Consider the following 9,160-nt stretch of genomic DNA (forward strand, 5'->3'; position numbering starts at 1 on the left):
ATGCTTTCTATCAGGAGTGTGAAGGTTGTGAATGAGCAGTTTAACAGTCAAACTCACAAATCAGAAAGACTGTACACAAATCTTCAGACATACAATATATATAATCATGATTCTGAAATACGAATGCAAAGCATGACTGGTGTAAAATTTAAGCAGCATATTTTAAAAAAAATTCAGACCAGAAAACATAAAAAAATTTCTAAATTATTTGCATTGGTAAAAAAATAGTCATATGTCCAGGTGCCTCTCTTAAGGAAAAAGACAGGAAAAGCCATTCACTCTTGCTTTTATATAAAAAAAAAAGCTAATGTGCAGATTGTTCAGGACCCACAGAAGTGATTGGAATCAGATGCAGAAGACAGAGATGACAGATGCTGGAATATTCTTTTAATAAAGCTCCTTCACCTCGTTTTACTTGCCATTAGCACATAAAACCTAAGGGTACAGCTCGAACATCCTCAGTACTGCACTGCCCATCCCCGCTGCAGCTCTGTGACGTAGCATAGCGTGCATGTGTGTGTGTGTGTGTTAGGGAAAGAGAGGGAGAAAGAGTAAGTGAGAGTGTTATGTAACACTGTGAGAGCGCCACGTGCTGTTTCACGCTTGCTGTTGAGAGCTGGTTGGCTCTGTGTCAGCTATGTACAGTATTTTGATTCAGGACCTACAGACAGATCCTTACACTATTAACATCAGGGCATAAAGAGCAAGGAAAACTAGGTATCTTGTCATCTTGTCAGGACTCACATCCAATCAACAGTGCAATTCCTCTTCAGCTTAATTTGCCCTGACATGTATCATTGCAGTATCAGTATGGGTACAGGGTACAATACATAGAAATAAAATATAATTAAAGGTTTAAGCTTTAAAATAAAACACTTAAAAATTCTGTATTGCATTTAAACTGAAGAAGTGTCAATAATAGGGGATTCCTTACATTTTCTGAATCAAATGTGATGCAAAAGTGCTGTTTGTCTGATGGCGAGACTTTTTGTGGTCTGCTAGAACTTGATAGTTGTTGGGATTCCCATTTTCTGTTTATTAATTATATTAAGATTTTTTGAAATCCAGCTCGGGGAGAAGACTGTTTTATCAGTCATTTTCCTTCGACTTGACTCTTCTTTATGTAAGTGGTTTAACTTAACTTTTTCATCAATATATCTTTCAAAAAATGTATATCATGCATTGTTTAGATTTGACATAAAATAAAAGGACAGTAAGGTATGCTGTAAAAACTAAAAAAAAAAGTTTTTGTTGACTGAATCTTATGTACATTTTTGCTCGTATTTCTAAATAACAGTATACAATAAAGTCTTCACACACAGCACTAAAAAGGTTAATGATGCAAAAAGTTGCAGCATGGATCATCTCTGCAAGAGTACGGAAAGAGGTTTAATCATAGGTTTGCTCAAATAGTCTTGAAGCCAATTGAAAAGCTCTTCATCCATTCTGAAGGTTTCTTCTGAGATATCCGTAGAACAGCTGTTGTGGGTGGGAGAGGTAAGCTCTAGTTGATGATGCAAAGCTATCATTAGTGTCACACTAAAATCACATGCTGATGGCACTGCAATGTCAAGTGGATCTCTGCCCACCTATTACTCACCAGAAACATCCCAGCAACTGCTGCAGAGAACCATTAATGATGTGCATATACATATACACCATGCTCATCCCGATCTATCTCACTGTTTTCTACCTACGTCTCAAAACAATTTTGCAGATGCTCATGCCTAAACAGCAAATTGCATCAGTGGAGAAATTAGGACATATGGATATGATGTTTGAATCAAATACTGTTGGCCATGTAGTATTGCACTGACAAGTTTCTGTACCTCCATGTTCACTTGGCATGCTTAATTGTATTTGCCGCTGCTTAGCCTATTTCTTGTGAATGCATATATTGAAAATTTGATGATAATAATGAGTATTAAACAGTGTAAATTGGCCTCTAGATTATGAAACATTAAATGTGACTTTCACGCACTCCATTAAAAACACTTTATACATTTCTGATTTCTAGTTCTCCAATTGGTTTGTGTGCTTGAAACTGGTATAATGTGTTTGCAAAGACATAGGTAAGAATATAGGTATATAGCTAAGAAAATAAAGAGTCTTGGTTTGGTATGCTAAAATGATGGTTCTACAAAGGTTCTTTAGTAAACAAAACGGTTCTATATAGAACCCTGAACACTTGAAGAGAACCTTTTGCATGATTAAAGGGTTCTTCGCATCATGAAAGGGTTCTATTATAACAAGCTTGATATTGTAACAATAGAGGAACTGTTTTTGGAGCCATACAGAACCCTTTTTCAAAATGATGCTATATAGAACCATCTATAGTACATTCTCCATAACAAACGAGCATAAACAAACCATGAAGAAGAGTGCTTCCCCACAATCGTAGACGTTCCTTTTAATGGGTAGTTTCCCAGACAGGGAAAGCTAATGTAAAAACTGAGCTGATTACTGAGCCATTATCCAGTTCCCTGACTGATAGGCCCATTCTCTTGGCCCGGGACGAGAAGAGGCATGATTTATTATTCAAGAAAATTGGGCTCTCATAAAAGGCGACACTGACCCGAATTCATTAGACTGCTTAAAAATTAAAGACCATCTACTGTTGCCTGCTCCACAGCAATGCACCTAGAACAGAAGAGAAAGCAGCCAGTTCATACCGAGACGGACCAGCCACAAACAATATGAAGTTGGTCTGATTGCAGAGTGCACTCACATTTTGATACCAACAAACTAAACGCACTGTACAAAGTGTACAGGGCTGTACAGATTCAGCCCTATGCTGTGTATTGCTTTATCGCCTCCATTTATTTTTTCTTACCCTGAGTTGCAAAACTGTTAACCTGCATAGCTCCAACAGTGCCTCCAAACTTCAATACTGCCTTTTAATTATCAATATCTGCCTCTAATTAAAAACACTACACTGACACACAGTGCAATTCTCTCCTCCAGTCTGGTGGTCAACCAGGGGTATGATGCTACAAATCATAGCAGCATCCAATCTATCTGCAGGAAGGCACAGCTAATGTCTGTCCCCACTGGATCCAAATCAAACACGCTGCTTAAGTGTGCAGACTTAATTGTCTGGTTGCTGGTTTTTGACAGATTTTAATGCCCATGAAACTACAGTTATCGAATTAGGGCTGTTTTAAGGCAGGTCAACCACAGAAAAGAAAAAAGCTTTAATCCACGTGGCAGAGCCTGCTCAGCTAGAAATAAGAAAACAACGGTAGCAGTTGAAAGTCCTTTATACATAACCTTCTGTGCTATGTCCCCTGCGTAGAAGAGCAACCTGGAAAGACTGGAAAGTGAAGCACACATCACCCAAACATTGCTCTCCTATAAATAGGTATAATTTTGTTTTGATGTTCTATAATTCTTGGCATGGATTGCCATTATTTTTTCATTATTCTTGGTCTGTTTAATTCCTTTTACACCTTTCTTTGTTCACCTTAATTGGAACATGTCTACAACACACATAATAAACCAGCCTAGTCAGATTTTTATGTGCTACCTAAGTCACCTAAGTATTAAAACAAGCCTTTTTGATTTTGCTTTCATTATTAGGTAGTAACTGGAATCATGTGGATTCATTAGAATTGTACTGTTCCCTTATCTGAGTATCTCAGAGTATCTGACTGTCTCAGATCAAAGCTTGTAACAGGCCTTTAATTAAGATCCCAGAGGACTGTGTTAACTTATAAAAAAATTAGTATAATATTCATTCATTCAGTCATTGTCTGTAACCGCTTATCAAGGGTCGCGTTGGGTACACACCTTGGAGGGGGTGCCAGTCCTTAACAGTCCAACACACTCTCACACATTCACAACTACGGACAATTCTGAGTCACCAATCCACCTACCCACGCAGACACAGGGAGAACACAAAAAACTCCCTAGAGCTGTGTGACTGCGACACGATGTGCTGCGCCACTGTGCTGCCCATGGGTATAAAAGGTCTCAGGAACTGTAAGGATCTTTAGTAAAATGTTTTCTTAATAAAGCTTGGCCCTAATAGCAAACAAGAGTTTATCACTGATATCGTGTTAATAGTATGGAGGGAGTGACGTTTCGTACAAAATAAAATTATAAACCTCAAAGAGCTATGATTCATTAAAAACATTATAGATGCCGTTAACCAAATAGTAGAGTGTATTTAAGCATCAAAAAATAATTAGTAAATAAATGTAAAGCTCTAAAGTAGAACTGAATTGAAAGCAGTTTACTCTCCCTATTAATATATTTGTGTTTAAACTGAAGCTTTGTGATTTAAAAATATCCAGTAAAGTACAATTCAATCAAAACTGTACCTTAATACATCTAAATTAATAATAAAATCTAAATAATCTTCATAATACTTAAGCTGACACTGCATACATTACATACAAAATGACATGTAAACATAATAAATAAAAATACATAAAATGTATAACAAAAAACATCCAAGATCAATCATTCATTGTAAGAAGGATTTTAGAATGAATATCCCATCACTATTGGACCGCCAGGGGTGCGGTTGCCATGGCGAATGCTGAGAGGATCACTCAGAGATAGCAGAGCTGTGTAATGACAGCTGGTGTGATAAAGCACTGTCAAACACCTGCTTCATTATCACCACTCACAACCACCTATCACATACGGTGATATCCCCCACACACACACTTTAATCAAGGTAATGCTATGGTTGCTATGACTCGAGCATGACTCGTCACACCAGATTGACTGCAGGTGGATCATGTGTTCAGTTCAGTCCATTGTTAGCCAGCAGAGCTGAGGTGGAAGAGAATTGCAGAGACACAAAAATCAGGGACACCAGGTTGACTCAGCCATATTGAATCTCAGGAGAAAGGACACACACACTGCTCATCAAAGGTTTGGGGGCACCCAGCCTGCTTAAATGTTCGTAAAGGGGCACTTCTGTAAAAAAATAAAATATATATATATATATTTATATATCTATTTCAAACATGCTTACTACTGCAGTGGTGTTACAGGAGTTACAGAGGCCAAAAGATGCCATACTGCATTAAATAATATTGTGTAAGATGCCAAAACACATGCTAGTTTAATATTTTCATTCAATTTCCATTAAATTGACAAAGGTGGTCCTGAAATCTTTGGACAGGCCAAATCTCCTTTGAAACCCGCAGACAAGGCACTGCAAAACCAATATAAAGCCTTGGTTGATCCTGTTTCCAGCATCTAATCAAAACCCCCTGTACCCTCTGCTGAGACAGAGCTGTGCATCACTGATCTGAAATGACAGCATGGTTGCAAGCAGTGTGCCATAGTCCAAACATAACCTACATACGCCAGAAGTGAGAGGTACAGTCATAATGATTTTATCTTGCTTTTAGAGTAGCAACAAGGGTCAGAGTGTTTTCAAGAGTGCCATTTCTCTAAACATGCAGTGCTTCCTTGTTTCTCTTGGCTTTCTAGCCAGTGTAATTACAGCTGATTTCACTTTTCATCAGGGACTTCTAATTACTGAAGAGGGGTGCACACCAAGGATTAAAACGATTACAAAAATGACATATAGCACACAATTAAGCATTTCAATATTCCATATAATAAAAATGTACTTGTCTATTTGCATTGAAAAACAGTACAAATATGTAAACAGCATCAAAGTTCCAAAACCTACCATTCACTTATTAATTTCTACCATCAAAAATATGTACTTGCGTGTATATTCTTAAAGTAATTGACCCTATCCATCCATCCATTATCTGTAACCGCTTATCCAATTTAGGGTCGCGGGGGGTCCAGAGCCTACCTGGAATCATCGGGCGCAAGGCGGGAATACACCCTGGAGGGGACGCCAGTCCTTCACAGGGCAACACAGACACACACACATTCACTCACACCTACGGACACTTTCGAGTCGCCAATCCACCTGCAACGTGTGTTTTTGGACTGTGGGAGGAAACCGGAGCACCCGGAGGAAACCCACACGGACACAGGGAGAACACACCAACTCCTCACAGACAGTCACCCGGAGCAGGAGCAATTGACCCTATATTTAAGTTAAAGTTAGTGTGTCAGGCCAGACTGCATGGCCCTCTAACATCAGAGACATTTAAAATGTACCCCAATACATAACACTTTTTACAGAGGTTAATAATTGTCCAGCTACACATTTTATGATGGGGTGGATTGTGTCTTAGTTTCTACATATTAGAAATGTCTATGTTTTTGTAACTGCAGCTATGTATACATGTAAATTATCAGATATTGGTAGTTCACGCATTATGTTTAAGCTGGAGAAAACATCAATGGAGACTTAAATACAACACTCTACAAAAATGAAACACCATCAGGATTTAAACAAGTCACTAAACCAGGAAGTTGGTAAATAACACTAAGGTTTTTGCTCAGGCAGAAGACTTGGGTTTTTAGAGCATAAAAAATCTCAGAAAATTCAGGTCCACATTATATCTAAAATGCTTTCTCACCAGTGATGACAACACAGTTAGGCAGGAAATGGGTTTTCCATAGAAGTGGTGGCAGCAGTGTCCTCCTCCTGCTGGAAAATGACAAAGGTATCCCAAACTGTGACTATGTGTTTATTCCCTCTTCCTAAATTAGGAGAGACATACACAACTGCCAGTATGATTTTATATGCTTTGACGATCCATATTTGTGCAAGTGTTATTGGGAAGGCCTTGTTTGGGAAAGATATATCACACATATCTTGTTGTTGTTGACTACATTAGTTATTCCTTTAGTGTGCATCTTCCTGTGCAAAACAAAAAAAGTCAAGGGCAGAGCATTCGCACAGAACCCCTCGCACACTCACACACTCGATTTTGCAACATACTCACAAAAATTGCATCAGCATTCAATCCACACTCACACTCTTCCTGTCACCTCAGTCAAATCTGAGCTGCGGCTGTCTGAGCTGCCCTTCCAGTCAGACGGAGAAACATTTAGTCAGCGATGTTACCATTACAAACTGTTGCCTAAGCACAAGAGCACAGTTCCTTGGGGGCTGCATTGTGGCTCTTCTTCTAAAACAACTATCTTGGTCCTTGGTCTAAAAAACAGTTATCATAAAAGTACATCTTAAGCCTGAGGATTCAGTGCTACTTGCAGTTGTTGAGGGAGTATGGTTCTTTGGCTCTGCCAGTGTTGCTCAAATATCTGCAGCACAGCATGCATGGGAAAAGGAGTGCAAAAAAAGGCCACAAGGTTTCAACGAAGACATATAAAACCTTTGTTTACATTTGAAAAAGCTTTTTTTACTACTGACATGCACTGTATACATACATCTTTGATGTAATTTGGCCGATGTTACATTAGTGGGGTTAAGTACTGATGTGATCAGTTTTGGATCAAACATCATCCCATCACCTCCGGGGTATGTGGCTCCAGTGCGGCTGGGCTTTATACCTCCCTGATGATTGCCTTTGGGCATGTGATATACAGGGGTTAGACAATGACACTGAAACACCTGTCATTTTAGTGTGGGAGGTTTCATGGCTAAATTGGAGCAGCCTGGTGGCCAATCTTCATTAATTGCACATTGCACCAGTAAGAGCATGCGCATCCAATGGTTCAAACATTGTATCCTGAAGGTGGTGCCGTGTATCAGGACGACAATGCACCAATACACACAGCAAGACTGGTGAAAGATTGGTTTGATGAACATGAAAGTGAAGTTGAACATCTCCCATGGCCTGCACAGTCACCAGATCTAAATATTATTGAGCCACTTTGGGGTGTTTTGGAGGAGCGAGTCAGGAAACGTTTCCCTCCACCAGCATCACGTAGTGACCTGGCCACTATCCTGCAAGAAGAATGGCTTAAAATCCCTCTGACCACTGTGCAGGACTTGTATATGTCATACCCAAGACGAACTGACGCTGTATTTGCCGCAAAAGGGGGCCCTACAACATACTAATAAATTATTGTGGTCTAAAACCAGGTGTTTCAGTTTCATTGTCCAACCCCTGTAAGTCTCACTCTAATACTAATGTATTTTTATTGAGGCTATATAAGCTGAAAGTGTGCAACTACGTTGGTGTCAGCAACAGACACACCCTAAATTTGCTCCCAAGCACATAAACATGGACAGTTTATGTTGGAACATACAGTACCAGTCAAAAGTTTGGACTTCTCATTCAAAGTTTTTTTTTGTTTGTTTGTTTTTTTACTTTTTAATAAAAATGTTTTTAATTACTTTCTACGTTGTAAATGAACATGGAAGACATTAAAGCTATGAAGGAACACATTTGGAATTATGTTGTAAACCAGAATATGTTTTATATTTTTGATTCTTCAAAGTAGCCACCTTTTGGTTTGATGACAGCTTTACACACTCTTGGCGCTCTCTCAATCAGCTTCATGAGGTCATCACCTGGAATAGTTTTCAGTGAACAGCTGTGGCCTGGTGAAGAGTTCATTTGTAGAACTGCTCGCATAATGTGTTTGAGACTGTAACTTGGGTTGTGCAAAGGTAGGGCTAGTACACAGTGAATAGCCACCAATTACTTATGAGAAGGAGTGTCCAAACTTTTGACTGGTACTGTATATTGGATGACATATCAAAACCTAATATCCATTCTTTGAAGAGAGACGCTAATTACTTCCTTTAAGTCAGTCATACACTGTGAGCTCATTATGTTCAACCACTTGACCAAAAAAAGCTGCATCTTGAGGGTAGCTAAGCAGAACTTCATCCTAAATGTGGGCCACTAACAAAAGCATGATTGTCTAAATTATGTCGTCATAGCAATGAACTCCCTCCGTACAAATATATACCAACACTTTAGTTTAGTTTTAGTCAAAAGCCTACTTTTCTGGATAGTACCAACCTACAAATTAATTTTAGAAATAACATGAAGTCTCTGGACTGATTGTCCATCAAAAATGCTACAAGGACATGGCTCTACAATATTGTTACAGATGTCTATTCTGCTGGCTGGCCTCATGTTCTGCACTTCTTCCACGTGCAATGACAAATCCACTTGTTTCTAGTTCACTAAATCTGTTTACACTGCACCAGTTCCTTCTTTAGCCTAAGCACTACCAGCCCATATTAGGAAGATAAAACTATCCTTCCCTTTTCCCACCAGGGTCAGCGTAAGTCTGAGGGTGTACCAGGTTTAATTGTACCGTGCCAGAGCATAGTTGTTCCCGCTCTCTA

The 9,160-nt window shown here is 39.1% G+C and overlaps 1 long non-coding RNA gene across 1 annotated transcript; it reads right to left on the minus strand.

The window, feature by feature from the left end:
- Positions 1–3,374: 3,374 nt before the first annotated feature.
- LOC136702669 (uncharacterized) lies at positions 3,375–7,389 on the minus strand. Its single transcript, XR_010803948.1, has 3 exons — positions 7,282–7,389; positions 6,468–6,538; positions 3,375–4,929 (listed from the first exon to the last, which is right to left on the minus strand). It is a non-coding gene; the product is annotated as an uncharacterized lncRNA (long non-coding RNA).
- Between the last annotated feature and the right edge of the window lie 1,771 nt (positions 7,390–9,160).

The sequence above is a fragment of the Hoplias malabaricus genome, chromosome 7 (genome assembly GCF_029633855.1).
Source record: "Hoplias malabaricus isolate fHopMal1 chromosome 7, fHopMal1.hap1, whole genome shotgun sequence".
NCBI classification, from domain to species: domain Eukaryota; kingdom Metazoa; phylum Chordata; class Actinopteri; order Characiformes; family Erythrinidae; genus Hoplias; species Hoplias malabaricus.